The sequence below is a fragment of the Corvus moneduloides genome, chromosome 7 (genome assembly GCF_009650955.1).
Source record: "Corvus moneduloides isolate bCorMon1 chromosome 7, bCorMon1.pri, whole genome shotgun sequence".
Taxonomy (NCBI): Eukaryota; Metazoa; Chordata; class Aves; order Passeriformes; family Corvidae; genus Corvus; species Corvus moneduloides.
In genome coordinates, this window is record NC_045482.1 from 29,340,883 (window position 1) to 29,356,451 (window position 15,569).

The following is a 15,569-nucleotide window of genomic DNA, read 5'->3' on the forward strand; positions in this document are numbered from 1 at the left end:
ATCACAGCTTGCAAGTCCCACCAAAAAAGTAAGCAAACTTTCAGTTTAATGAATCTGTCTCTTTTCTCTTTAGGGAACTGAAACATTATCCTAGGACCAAGAGGGCTTGGATCCAAAGGAAGAACCACTGTGACACTCCAAGTCTCCCAGCTGATTCTTCTGCCCAACAAGTCCGCACTTCATATATTGATATATGGAAGAAATTCCCTTGTAAGAAAAAGGAGATTAGAGGTTAATCTTTGTTTTAACAGTATAAATAAGAAGCCACTTCACAAACCATTTCACTCTCATGGATTAAACAGAACCAGCTGTACGTGTGGCCATCATGCAAACAAAACACTGTCACTAAAAAGAAGCAATTTCTTTGTGGATCAGAAAAGTGGGTAGGACACTACACCACTGTCACAAAGGGACAGCTCAGTCATTAAGTCTGACCCACTGGATACTGCCAGTAATTCAATTTAACCCTTTCTCATCTATATTGAGCCTGATCAGTGCCGCCTGGTTGAAGCACAAAATACAGGAAGAAAATTCTAAGCAGTGGTGTTTCAAGAACTTTTAACAACTGCTGCCTGCTTCATTGATGAACTCAATTCTCTGAATTAAATCCTGTGAAATTCAGTATTTGCCCCAAGAAACACATCTGGGATTATCCAAGAGATTTCACATGCACAGGATACATGCAGCTTCAAAAGACAGCTCCCTGCTGACTGAGGGAGGAACAGGTATTACAGGGCTCTTAAGTCTCTGCAAGCAATATAGATATCATATCCATTTTCTATATTACTCTATAGACTCCAATAAATCTACAGAATTCAGCTTACCACAAGGCTACTGTTTTTCAGACCGACTGACCCAATGACTGGTATTTATCTGCTGAGACAAGCTCCATAAAAATAAAAAGTAAGAAACCCACACTCTTCCTCCTCATCACCACAAAGATGACATCTTGTTGCCAATCTGCCTGCCAAGAAGCCATCTGGAAATAATATCAATACCACAATCTATGGGCATCCCTCCAATGCATTAATCAGGTCATTAGAGTTCAATACTGACAGCATCTTTAAGAATTGGAAAGGATAAAGCTGTGGTAATAAGGCACAGTGAAGATCGATCCCCAGGGTCTAGTTAGATCTTCCCCTCCTTTTTTCTCTAAAAAGCATACAGCATTAGCATTTTGTTCCCCAGTGTTTGGTTTAAATTTACCATTCTGGAGAAGTTCGAAGCACAAACATAATGGAAAATGTCTTCCACCTCACTCCTGTCCTTAAAAGGGCATTGAAAAAGTCTGAAGACAATTAAATGGGTCATGACAATGATTTGGAGACTGGGAAAAATAGATTTAAAAATATAAATATGTACATATATGCATATTATAGCCAAAACCCATAGAAAGTTCAGTTTAAGAGGGTTACAAGCTTATCACACAGAGAAGTACATTCAGAGGAAACCCAGCAGTACCAGATGCTAAAGTTATCTCAGAGACATACCAAAACCCAGGGGCTGGAAATTGAAGCTGCAGAAATCTGAATTTGAGAACGCCTTTCTTCTAAAGCACGCGGAAAGGTAACAAATCAGGAGGCAAAAATAGTAATACAAAAAAAAAAAAAAGGTGTTACATGAGATTTTGGTCTCCTATCTTTCTTTATCAAATGAAAAAAATTCCACGTGGCTTTCTGAGAGATCTGTTTTAACAACACCAGTTACCGAATATGTTACAAGATTAATGAAATGACACACACTTTTGAAAAGCAGCGGAGTAAAAGCAGAAGCATAGCAAATGCCCTGAGATTAAAGAAACAAACAAATCACAAATATTCAGTTTTATCCGTTCACTACAGCTCCCCTTTAAAAAAATTATATACATATATATATATATATATATATATACACATCACTGCTCTAGAAGTAAGCAGCTGTTCATCATCTTGGGCAAAACTCTTTAGGGACAGTGACAAGGCTTTCCTCAGTGTTTGCAGAGCAAGCTGGCATAACATAACTCCCAGTTAATTGCTGCACTACGTAACTCCAGCATACAAAAGGGAGCAGTCAGTCCTTGTTCTAAGTTTAACTTAACCAGAGCTGTTCAAAATAACAGCATCAAATTCTGATACTGAACCTAAACTAAGATTTTGTTTCCACAAGTTGAGATTCAATATTTGAGAGGCAGTTCATAACTTTTCATTTTTCTCGTAAGTTTTGTTTTGTTTCCAGAAGTATTTCTCTTTTTCCTTCAAACCTAGAAACTTTGCAGGGCAGTTTTCCTATAAAGCACATTCAAACTGTCTCATTTGAAGATGAAAGAGAGTGAATAACTGTCATCTGGAAGGGACAAGGTACAGGGAATCCATGTAGTAAGTTTACAGGGTTATTTTTATCCTTATTTTTTATTTTTTCAGGATACAAACTCCCAAAAGTATCTAGTAGTAGCTTCATGTCTACTTTATAAGCACCTAAAAGTCTTCTTGATCGGCAGATGGAGTGGAACAGCTATGGATAATGAGATGTCAGAGTTAATGTAAAAACAGTTTCAGAACTGGTTTTTGGAAGAATTTTTTTGAATTTTGGAAGAAATTATTATTTTGGCTTGCCACTTAACTAAGTACATATTTTTGAGCTAATTAATACAGCTGAACCAATAGAATTAATATTAAATTTCAAGTGCAGGGGGAAAAAAATTAGAGACTCACAGTGAATTAGGCCAAAAAGTTCACCCCCCAAAAATTCTCCAGTAAGCTCCAGAAGTTCTGCATATGAAGAATGCAGTTAAAAGCTAAAAGCTTAAATGTTTGATAATACCTAAACACTCTCATGGGTACATTTGCATTTCTAAGTGACTTTTTTGTTGGTTTTTTTTTAGCTAAATCAAGGCTAAGCCTTCATTAAAGGTAATGCAAGTATATTCACTCACAAGTTTTATTCAGTGACCTCCTAAACTGACTTTAGTTAGAATCAGACAACTTTGCATTCAGACATGAAAACTGAAGATTCACCTTGCTTACCTCTTTTCAGGCCTTAGAGAAGTCCTTTCAAACTCCTTTCCCTCTGATACTTCTTTGTAAAATGTTTTGAAACCTAGTGATGAAAGTAGTAAGAGCTACGTATTTGACCATACCACTTGTGAAACATTCTAGTAGATATCCTGCAAATAATTCAAATTAGGGAATGCACTGTACACTTAAAAAACTAATTGAAAACAATGAATTATTATCCTGCTGAAATTATTGATACCTAAATATCAGACAAGTCTGGCTGCAATAGCTACATAAACCTACCAGTCCTACTGCAAAGTAGAAGATGGTATCCAGATACCAAGGAAAAACCTTCTGAAGCCTGGCAGTGAGAACAATACCACAGCTAAACTCCTCCACAGAAGTCAAGGACCACAAAAGATCCTGACAGCCACAGAAATTTTATTTGGTGAGAAATCACACAAGAGAATGGATTAGTCAGAAACTAGACTGTAAGAAGTCTTCTGTATCACGAAGATCAGTTCCTCTCCATGACAAGCAACTGTTTCACTTAACATCATTTCCCTTACATGTGTCAAAATGAAGTGATGAGGCACAGGTTTTCACCACAGATGTTATTTCAGTCAGCTTTGATGAAGAAATTGCTCTGGACAATTTCACTTTCATTTTTTTGCAGTAACTTTAGAAATGTAGAACTCTGCTTCATTATTTAGCTCATCTTAGGATGGGAACTCCTGCAACTCATCACTAAAGTCATCACCCAGGGACAGTATATACATTTCCAAGAGCTTTCTGGTCCAGGAAGAAATGCCATCGGCTTGAATCCAAGACTTTCAACAACAAAGCACAGCCACATAGCTAGATTTGAAGCAAGATTGGTCCAGCACTCACAGGTTAAGTAAAGGCTCAAACAGATGAACTCTGCAAATTTAGGTGTTTCCCTTTACAGAATGCAAGGCATTCTGCTATAGCAGGGGACCGGATGTGCCTCAGAGGTAGAAAAAAAAAACCTCAAACAAACCCACAAACACTTTAATCCTGTGCTCAGGGCAAAGAGAAGACAGTACTACATTTATTACATTTATTCACCTGCCTAGGTGTTATTGATTAATATGAGCTTCGAGTAGCTAAGCACTATTAATCAACAATAACTTGTTTGCTTATCTTATTTCAATGCTGGATTGCATCTGTACAAGCAGCCCTTCGAAGTGCATCTGTAGGGAGTAAACACCTGTATTACTCCATCAAATGCATATACATGCTTAATGGAATAAGGGCAATCCTCCAGCAATTGCACAGGAATGAATATATAAACACACTTGAGCTCTTGTAAACATGTCCACAGAGACCTCTTGTATAACCACAGAGTATTCTCCTTCAGGTTTTTTTCGTATTTGCAAAACTGGAAAAGGAAGACTATCTTCTTGGTGGATGTTTCAAGTGAGTAGGTTTTGAATTTTATACATAGTCTAGTCCAGGATTTCAGGAGTGCAAAGTTTTCATCATCACTGCACATACTGTGTGCATACAGAAGGTAGTAACATATCCAGCTCCATTAGCACCAGAACAGTTTCATATAAAGCTTGTGCCCCTCAGTTTTGACAGATGGCTTCCACAGACTATTACAATCCTAACAGCAGCTGTACACCAAGAAGACATGAGGATGTTCAGAAACACTCAGTATTAGCCCCTGTGCAAAAAAAGGGATGATACAATATCATTTTTCTAGATCCATATACAGTTCTCCAGTGGAAAAGAAACTTCTAAGTACAGGGACCATCCAAACCAGAGAAAGCTATTAAGGCTACTTCTTAACTAACACAAAGAACAGCTTTGATTTAAGGGTCACCAAACAAAACCTATGTACAGTTATTTAATTTTAAGAAAGGGAATCATGTAAGGATGTGGGGGGAAAAAAAAAAAGAAAAAGGACACTCAAAAGGAGCAGTTCAAAAAGCAGGAAGCCTCAGGGAGAGTCAGGAGAGTATTGCAGGGCATAGGTCAGCTCTTAGAAAATGGACTCCTTAAGTCTTTATCGACAGGGAAGGCCGTAAAACATGGCAAGTAAAACGTAAGCAGGAAATTAAAAGGGCTAAAAGACAATCCAAAAATTGCTTGCAAACAAAGATCACCATGCTTGTAAACAGCCCTTGAAATACATCAAGGACAGGAAGCCAGCTAGAAAAAGCAGTACAGCTGCTGGATGATAAAGGTGTATAAAGCACAGATGGGGATGATATAGTTGTAGCAGAGAAGCTCAGGGAATTCTTTACATCAGCCTTTACTGATGAAGTCTTTGGGGAGATTTCCACACTCAATGCACTCTCTGTTGCAAATCTGGTTTAGAGAATAAATAGAGGAACCAGATCAATCTGAAGTAAAATCAGGAAATACCAGACCAAACAAGGAAGCTAGATACTAATAAAGCACTGAGACAAAACCATTTTCACACAAGTTCTGAAGAAACTCAAATATTAATTTAAGGACCACTGGCCAAGGTGTATAAGCCAGAGCTATAGAGAGTCTCTGTACTTGAGGACTCACAGATCCTGCCTGCACAATTTCCAGCTGCAGGAAGGGCTGTGTAGGGAACCTGGAAACCAGAATCTTGCAAGTCTGAATTAAATTAAGTGGGAGAGTGAACATTGGAAAGAATAGTGCTTCAGAGGCTTTTTAAGATGCAGAGGAATCAGCAATGCAACTCCTGGGGTCAGTGCTGGGACTGGTGCTTCTCAGCATGTTTATCAATTACAAAATTAGATGATTGAGGAAAGTGTTGGCAGGTAGGCTTTACTGTAGGAATTCCTCAAGGTGATATCAATTCTAACTATTTCTACTCAGAAGCTGGAGCCGTCCTTGACAGTTCTCTGAAGCCCTTGGTTCAGTGTTCAATAATAGCAGTCAAAAAAAGCTAGCAACATCATTGGAATCCTTAGAGAACAAGAGAAGGCATTTCTGCCACTTCTCACAGTCTGAGAGTTCCCACAACTTTAGTACTGTGATCTGCTCTCCACATACCAAGGTCGACATTACCAGGGTGTCGAAAAGGGCAACCAGATGGAAATGGAGATGCTAGAAAGGCTGGGAGTCCTCGGTTTGGAGAGAAGGCATATATGGTGGATATGACCAAATATAACAAAAAACCCATGAGCTACTAAATGCAGAACTGTTGTTTGTCCAACCCTACAAAACTAGAACAAGGCAGTACTCACTGCAACCAACTCATTTAAATAGAAAGGACCTGTTTACCCAGCAGTTTACAAGCTTCTGGAACTTGCTGTCACGCAAGACTCTGAAGGCAAAGGACGTTCATGGGTTCAAAAAGGGATTAACCAAACTCTGGTCAACAGCTCCATAAATAGACACTTAAAGGACTAAACAGGTATATGTCCTCTAATATCCTTAACACAAGAGCTGTGGAAACTGGAGATGTGTGGAGAGAAATGGATCTCAAGAAACAGCTGTTGGAGGTTCTCCTGTTAACTTGTCAGACACAATACTGAGCTAACTGGAACACTAAGGCAGTTCAAATGTTATTCATTTTTTAGGTTGACTTAAGAGTTCCCATACATCACACCACTTCCTGAGGATAAGCAATGACCCCAACAAAGGAGCAAGGTGATAGAAAGCAAACATATTCATTACGCCTCATGACAGGGGTGAGATTGGGACAGGGATACAACCAGCAAAGAAAAGGAAATAAAACAATTTAGACCAGGTACAGGTGCCAGAACTTCTCTTATAACACCCTTCCCCTGAAAACACCTTTAACATCTGTACACACAGTACAGTAAGTAATTCTTTTACCCACCCAATTTAATTTTTAATTCATCAAAGTTTCATTTTAGAAGCATTTTTAAATTAACACATCTTTGAAGACAGTAACTTATTTATAGCTCTAAAAATGCAATCAGCAAGGCTGTATTTCCTGTCTTGTAAGTGAAATATAAGCTTGGACAAAAGAAAAAAAAAAACCCTCACAAGAAATGAAATTACAGCAAGTTTGTTTTCAAGCAAATAAATCCTTTGTTTTAATGTTTAATTTAGTTCATTATCTTGTTACTCATACAACTTTAAAAAATATTTTTGTTTGGTCCTTGGGGAAAAAATTTCTATGCCACGCAGATAAAAAAACTAACAAAGTTTGACAAAGTTGTCTTATTCCTGCCCTTGACACAGTCTGTCTCAAAACCTTACACTTATAAGAAAAGCAGCTAGAAAGGATCTAGCACTGAAAAACTACACAGTGAAATCTGTTCACCACAAAAATCATGACAGGCATGAGCAGACATGAAACATCATGCATTTTTCTCCTTCTCCGCAGTTTAGCGAGAAGCAGTCTTGTTACTACAGTTCCCTACTCCAATATCAATACCCATACACTACTAATATACTATACCTGTATTATAGGTGTATATACCTATAATAAACCCACAAAGGCTCCTGCACAGTGCTCATGAACTGATGAGCAACTTCAAAGAAGGTTACCTCAGCTGTCAAGCAAATATAATATAAAATCAATGTAACACCAAGTACTTAAACTTATTTACACATTTATGTTTACTCTCACCCCCTGAGACAAAGCAAAAAGTGGTAAAGCATTTGCAGTCAGAGGATCCTACATTAAGTTTACGGTCAATAGCATGCGGAGGATGGAATAAGGTCCACACTATTTTACCTGGGGAATTATCTGATCATCTCTGACTGTCCTCGCTGGCAAGATGTCTGCAAGTCCTTAACTTTTGTAACCTCATTTTCTGGCTGTCACTCTGATCCAGTCAGGAAGTGAGCCCCCACTTCTGCTCAGGCTAACCAGGACCACCTCAACATCCACAGCTTTAGCTTGGAAATACCTTGGAAAAGGAGCTGAGTGCTATATCAGGTAAGAACTAAATCGATTGAATGGGAACTAAATACTTCATTAGTTATCTGAGGTGAACTTGATTACCTGACAATTTCAGGTAAATTGAAGGAGCAATGCTTCTGCTGAGTTTGGAAGCATTTTAAGAAAACCCACATGAAACTGACTTTTATTCTGCACAAGATGTGATTAATTGATCAATAAGTAACCCAGTGCCCATGTTCAGGATGACTTTAGGGTGTAACTTGAGCAAAATTCCCCATCGGTTGCAATAAAGCCTTGGTCCCACAGGCCGGGGCTGAGGTAAAATGGCGGGAAGTGCTTTGAAGCGGGCCTGGCAGGAGGTCAGGCCTGCACAGCACCGCTCCTGCCTCCTCACCTGCCCCTCACCGTGAGGGGATTCCCTCCTGGATCCCGACTGCCATCCCACAGGCGCACCTCTAGGCACATCCCTGAGCAGGGCTGAGGGAGTACGGAATGCAAATCCCACCCCTCCCTTGGGAATGCTGGAGCTCAAGACTTCACAAGCCCGCCGCCTCTTCCATTCAAATGTGCTCACTCTACTCACAAGCACAGACACTTTCACAGCAACATGAAAAACTGCTGTACTGCAAAGGAACAGGAAAATGAGTAGGAAGAAGAAAGGGAAATGTAGGAGAAAATGAAACAAACCTTCTTTCACCACTCCCCTGTCTGTGAGAAAGATGCAGCCAGACATGCACAGGCTCACAAACCAAGACCTCTTCCTAAAAAACCTGCAGGATACATGCTCAGATATTTGCCTGCCTCTTTATATAGAGTTCAGTTAGCACTAAGTGCCTCCAGCTGGTTTCAAGTTACAGCCAGGGGAAGTCGTAGCATAAAATTCCTCATAGCCACCCAAACCATTACTCTTGTATTTTCTTCCATGTGGGGTCATCATACCCCCTCTGGAAAGCTTAGAGGTATGATACCACTGCAGGCCTCTTCAGAGAGAGCTTGACAATGGTGTATTATGAAGCTTGTTGTAACATCCTTTCAATATTCTTAAGGTCCAGTGGTTTAGAGAAGAGGGTCTTTTGTGTCTGCTGTCAGTTCCAGGAAGCTCCTGTCACTGGCATGGAGACTGCATATGGAAAAGAGCTGCTAAATAGACCAGTTAAAAGAATATAGGCCCAGTTTTGCTCCCACGTCACTGAAAACCATGAATGCTGCAACTCTGTTGAGGTCAGAGGAACTGCACTGCTGTGATGTTGGGGGTGAGACACCAGCTGTTGTTTCAAAGCCAGGGCTCCCTCTGCGATGTTCTCTCAGGCTCTGCCCAAGATACACCCCCGAGGCCACCACGGCCACAATGTCAGCTCTCAAACAGCAGTAGCAGCCTCTGCGCAGGCAGGGCTCCCCAATCTAATCCACAACAGCTCTGCTGTAAACTCACCCTGCGTGGAACAGAAGAGGTTTCTCGCGTCCGAAACCAGGCTGGACTTGAACTAGCGATGAGTCAGTAATGCTTTCAGACATGAAGTACTGACTTTATATCTTCCTCTTCTTCCACCAAAGGGAAGGAAAGCTTATGATCCTAAAAGATCTGAGGTAAATAACATAAGTAAAGCAGGCCATTCTTGACAAATTTCTCTTTCCTGTGTATTTTAAACACAGCTTGCTTATTGCTATTGGTTTGTAACTTTCCTTTTGATACAATCAACACTGTAAGAACATAGAGTATATGTCTGACCTAGACTTTGTGAGTGCTTCTTGCAGAACATGCCCTCATACTTTATTCTTTTCACCCAGTCAGGCTATTAATCCTTGTCCAGGATAGATGGTCAGTATTTTGGTTCTGAGGGGTTTTTGTTTGTTTTTTAATGACATTGATTCCAATTACATGACATAAAACACATGAATGAAAAAACCCTTTACTTCAGTATTTAACAAACTGCTTACACCATTATAAAGAATTAATGGAATTATATATTTCTTCCATTAAGAGACAAGCAAATTCTTATCAGTCAACACTGCCAAAAATATTAGGCAACTACATACATTTTATAATGGGGTATTAAACCAGAAATCCTTGTTACTATTTGCACCGCACATTCACATAGTAAATTAGATTGTGACTGTCTTTTAGTAGATATGGAAAATCTCACACCCCTGTCTCACCTTGTTTGTCTATTGTTTTGCACCGGAAGTGTTCATCAGTTTATAGAATTTAGAGAAAGCAACATCACCTTGAAATCAAGTGCAACAATGCCCTGATCGGAACACAGAGCTGGGAGCTCTAGTTCCTCTGGCCCATGCTGCCTGCAGAACACAGCTCTTACAGGCCTCTGCAGCAAACAGGAAACTTGCAGTACTTCCAGGCAGATAAGAAAAGCTAAAAAAGGGATCCTTTCATAATTTGGAACCTCTCAGAGTGCCTGCACCATACCGGGTACCACAGTGTCTCCCAAATCCTCTTTGTAAGAGTATTTGCAACTCGGTTCTTGGTCTCCCCATTACTAATTCATCCTTTAACATTTTGCTGAGGTTGACAATCAGGATAGTGATTTTTGCTGCTTAGCAGTGGTTGCCACTGAAAGCTGGATTACACTGGTTTAGACAGTATATAAAAGGTCTTGGGGTGAAACTACAGGCTTGGTGATCAGATTATCCTTCACTATACAGTTCTAGTATCCTTTTTGGGTACATTTTTTTGGTTCAGATATCATCCTGCCACTCTGCAAATACCTCAGATCACAGGACTGCTGAAGAGTAACAGAAAAAAGCAGTAAAATGACAACTGAGAATAATGATTTTAACCTGCTGTGCAAAAATTAGAAATAAACTGCAGTGGGTGCGTAAAACAGCACACGCCATCACTCACTTTCCTCAGCCAGGATGTCTGTGGACTCTCAGCAATTTATCACATTTCACAAGAACCAGTAACCAGTGATGCACAGGACTGGCAAGTAGAGCAAATAATTCTTCTCCCACAGGTTAGATCTTTTACTTTCACACAGAATGTATGGTCTGTTTGAATCCTTTTGTGATGAAGAAAACAACTGAAAACATCCCTCCGTGACAATTCTGTATCCTGTGGCACACTGGCTGCATCACAAGCCCTAAGAATGCCTTCGGTACCAAGGAACCTATGCATACAAAATGCACTTCAGTCTGAAGAATTAATATGTTGTCAGTGGGTCGTGTTTTTGGCAAGTGAGTGAATTTAATCCAATTACAGCAAAGGTGGTGAGGTCAAGCTGACTCTCAGTAAAGAATCAGTAGAAAGACTATCCTCAAAACAGAAGACACTGCAGCTTGCTAAACTTCTTCAGAGAGCTAAGACGCTGTAGTGAAGTTTAGCAATGCTCTGACTTGTTATAACAAAGGTAAGTGCCAAGAAACTGCTTAGTGCCAGCAAACAGAAGAGGAGAGGGATTCAGCAAGAACACGCTTTGTAAAGCACACTGTAATCCTAAGCACTTAATTGCCTTTGGCAAGAGCTGCATCCCATTGCTCTCTCAGAAGTCGTTTTATCTGCAACTTGATGCTCACAGCTACAGGGATGAATGGAGTGGGGGAGGAGAAGGAACTGGGGGAACTAGTGAGAGAACTACAGTTACCAGTCTGGCTTTGATGAACTACCAAAGCAAAATATAAAAATTACTGGTATGTGCAAGGCCTGATCTGCGTATCTGATGACTCTGAAGAGCTTTCATAGAAGCAAATGAAACCAACTCTCCTCCAGGCCCTCTAAATCACCTACAGAGGCAGGGAAATTTGTTGTAGAGTTACACACCTGTATTTATACTTTAGTATTTACATATGACTGGCCTCACTTTCAGTCATTCTCACTGAACCCATAGAGGCCAGTGTGAATCTGAAGGTGTAGCCAAAGTTTGTTTCTTTGCCCTGCTTATAATGCAGCGTTCACAAATATTTTACAATATGTTAACCCCAACTCATTGTTCCCACATAAATGGAAGACTCAAAAGTAAATAATGCACCAAGCCTCTTTAATTAAATAAGGAGTTTGGGGGAGGAGTTTCTGCAGACCCTTTTAAATCTTAAAGCCTGCCAACTGGATGAACAAAAGGTAGATTAGGCTCACATGATAAATCCCAGCAAACCTGAAAAGCCTTTGTTAATAAGTCACTAAGGGAATTTTTCTTTTTCCTCTAGAATTTCTGCTCACCAGAAGTGAGAGTTAAGATTATTCAAGCAGGTTTGGGCTCCAGCAGCATTAAATGGGTATATGCCTCATGGAGCTCTAATCTCCTCATTTCTATAGAGCTCAATTCTCCTTTCATTCCTACTAAAGTAGAACTAGTTATTCCTAGCTTTTATAGAAGAAGCAGCTGCTGAAACTTCAGACACAAAAATGTTCATGAAATTACTTAAGATTTCCACAAAAACTATACTGGAATTCTATATCAGCTTTAGTAGCTACAACAACAACAGGAATATAAATGTATTTTCATTTCACTTTGGAATTTCTTTCATGTAGCAGGTTGCTAATGAGCCTTTTAAGTTTCCATTCATGAGTTAGTGTTCAGTAGCGTGTTCACAGAGCCAAATGACATGTTAGTCTGGCAATTAGTTTACTCTTCTGTCTGTAGAGAGGCTTAATGAAAACATTATTAGAGACAGACCTTGCTGTAGCACACTCAATAGACGCTGTACAATTGCTCAGAAAAGACACAGATTTTAGCAAAACCCATACTGTAATCACAGACAACATAGATGATATTTAAAGCTGTGCTAAATTTAAAAAATCTCCAGGTCCATCCTACCTGGATCCATCAAGCTTCACTAGTGAATGCTTTTCAGCACTATAGATTAATCATATCTTCTCTGCATCCAGTGCAGAAATCCAAACAACCTATGTAGCTCTAAAGTACATCATGGAAACATTCCCATCAGTGAAGGGGATGAAGGCAGCTGTACAAAGCTTGTTAAGATCCTGTTTGGTGTAGTGGATGCCACTGAAAAGTTTAAAAAGTCTACTGCAACAGGTGCAGCAATGCATTTCTAGAGCCATGAGAGAAAGGAGCACCTATCTTCCATTGGACATTAAAAAAAGAAAGAGTAATTTAGCATCAAAAAGAGAAGAGTGTGTTAACCAGCCAAGGGAAGAAAAAATTACCTTCATTACTCCTAACTCACACCTGTGGAATAAAGTTTGGAAAAGCTATTGAGGACAGCTCTGAACACAGTGAAAGCAAACAACCACAGCATGTTTTATTATGCACTTGACAAGTTTATGAATGAGAGGAGATGAGTCTGTCTGCAAAACCAGGATCACTTCCAGCGCATGCTCAGACCTGAATTCAAACTACCTAGAAGAGTCCAAGAACCACAGGTGCTGGCTACCAGTTCTCCAGAGTCTAACCAGAAACTTCAGCCATCCCCTTACATGGTTCTCAGATAGACCTGAGCACATTTTCTGGATTTAGACATCCACAGCTTTAAGGCACAGCATTTGGAGCAGTTCTGAACTCTATTTACATCTGCATTTTGTTTTAGGAGGGCTCTGAAAGTAATTTGTAGCTGCTGGTTTATTGTGTTTCTAAGTACAGTGTATTTGGCCTGCATAAGGATACTGGTATGGATTTTGATTGACTGTCAAAATCGGATCATCGTCCAGAGGAAGTCCTAATGAACTTAAAGGAGGAGCCAGGGAGAACAGAGAACACAAAACAGACCAAAAACTGGTGAAAAATTATGCGTCTCTTACATTTAACTTAAGCCAATGGTAATACGTAATCCCACTTTCAGACTTTAAAAATTCTCTTTCAGCCTTATACAAGCAAACCAACAGGACTTCACTGATTTATTTCCTTCATCCTCCTTTGCATCAGGCAGCAGGGCAACTAAAAAGCTATGGACAGATGCTTGCAACAGCAGAAGTATCTGATTTATAACTTTCTTTGCAGCAGACCTTTTAAGACTTCCCTACAAGAGCAATAAAAATGGGGTCAGTGATATTAACTGGTGTGGGCCTCCCATGTTTATATAAAATTCTAGCTGTGATGTTTATTAAACCAGGCATTTTCTTTCTGCTCAAGTCCATCTAAAAAGATTAAATGCCATTAATACGTCATTAGGGCATGATGCCTGTCATTCTAGTGGCTGGTCCTCTGGTAGCAAACATTCTCCTACTACAACCAACGAAGTCACTCCAGTTACTTTTGGAGTTAAGACATTTGTTCTGTAGCATTCATTTGCAAAAGGCTAAGGATGGGTGTCACATTAGTGTATCATGAAATGTGTTATCATGAGCACTTTGTTATGAACTGCAGAACACACAGTGACCAGCTACAGAAGAACAGTATCACTTGAGGAAACAGAAAATACTGGATATGTGCCAGATGAAAATTAACTATTCAGTTATTAGTACGGATAATTTTTTGTTTAAAAATGGAAGGCTCCTAAAATGGACTCCTAGAACATAGTTCCAGGAACATCTCAGCAAATATAAAGTGTCACAGGAAGACACATATCATATTTTGCAAATAATAATGCAAGACATTAGCAGAATAAAATAAAATAAAGATGTGTGCAGGGAGTAGGGGGAGGAAGATAGTAGTTCTCTTAGGGATTTAAAATGAGAGAGAAATTACTATTTCTCTTATAGCTCTACTGACAGAAATCGCATTTCCAGCACTCCACAAAGAGGTAGAATAATTTTGTAGTGTCTTAGTGGGGAACACACCTTCTGCATGTCATGTAACTCCACACTCACCCCCCCTCCAAATGCTTGGAAACCCCTTAGAAGAAGGGTGCAGAATCAGGTGTTTGAACTTATCCTCTCAGCCATCCCTTTGTAGGGAGAATAATGCAGCCTTCAAAACACTTTTGATTCCACTTCCTCGCTCTAGGAGAAGTATTCCTGTGGATTTACTCTACAGAAGACAAGACTAGTGCAAAAAGGTATCTTTAAAGTGTAAGAGGAAGGAAGGATCCTCTGTTTTTTCACCCCTGTTCTCCAGCTTCTGCTAGTCTGCTATGCCACTCCCTTCCAGCCTGAGTGCAGGGAGCAGTGCCAGGCCAGAGTCCAGATGTGCACATACAGGAAAGAGGATTAAAAGGCAAAGAATCCCCAAAAGCATATTGCTCCATAGCGTGGAGGCAGCAGAGGAGTGATTTCCCCGCCTCTGCCAAGTTAATGATTTTAAACATTCATCTCCTTCCCCCATCCTCATGCAGGATGTTTAAGTGGTGTCACCAGGATTTATCCTTCTCTGAGACGCTAAGCATGTTGTGCAACATGATACAAATTACTTTGAGAACCGCAGAAGTTAAAAAAACAAAGTCCCAGCACATACATTTTGTCTGAAACATTAAAGATGTAGGTGTGTAGTGAAGGAACGTTGCTACATGTGCCTCCACTTACGCACTTCTATATTTGAAAGGCTCAGGAGGCCAAGAGAGAGCCAGAGAGATTATCCTTACAGGCGAGCCTATAAATGCTTGATCTTAGAAATCCTTTGCTACCTGCCAGCAGAGAACAATAAAACTGTAAAAAAACATACATAAAAGATGACAAGTACTTACTACCAGGTTTGCCTCCTCTCGGATGCACTCCGGGAGGGGAGCCGGAGGTGAGCCTGAGCCCAGCTGACGCTCTCGCAGGGGAAGGGACGGGAGCTGGGCTGAGACACCCGCAGGAATCCCGCGGCTCCGGTGCTCCAAGACCAGCATGTGCCCGCAGCTCACGCCGCTGGGCTGGCTCTCTGCAACGCCACTACCTCGTCCCTCCGGAGAAGCAGGTT

The 15,569-nt window shown here is 40.2% G+C and overlaps 1 protein-coding gene and 1 long non-coding RNA gene across 2 annotated transcripts in view; one reads left to right on the forward strand and one right to left on the reverse strand.

Annotated features, from left to right (window-relative positions):
* Positions 1–15,479, reverse strand: part of MYLK (myosin light chain kinase) — a 198,776-nt gene extending 183,297 nt beyond the window's left edge. Inside the window, exon 1 of the mRNA XM_032115204.1 lies at positions 15,352–15,479. The gene's annotated coding sequence lies outside the window, so the exon portion shown is untranslated. The remainder of the gene's footprint in view (positions 1–15,351) is intronic.
* A 7-nt stretch (positions 15,480–15,486) lies between these two features.
* LOC116446825 overlaps positions 15,487–15,569 on the forward strand; it is a 30,624-nt gene continuing 30,541 nt past the window's right edge. Inside the window, exon 1 of the long non-coding RNA XR_004241395.1 lies at positions 15,487–15,566. This is a non-coding gene — a long non-coding RNA (uncharacterized LOC116446825). The remainder of the gene's footprint in view (positions 15,567–15,569) is intronic.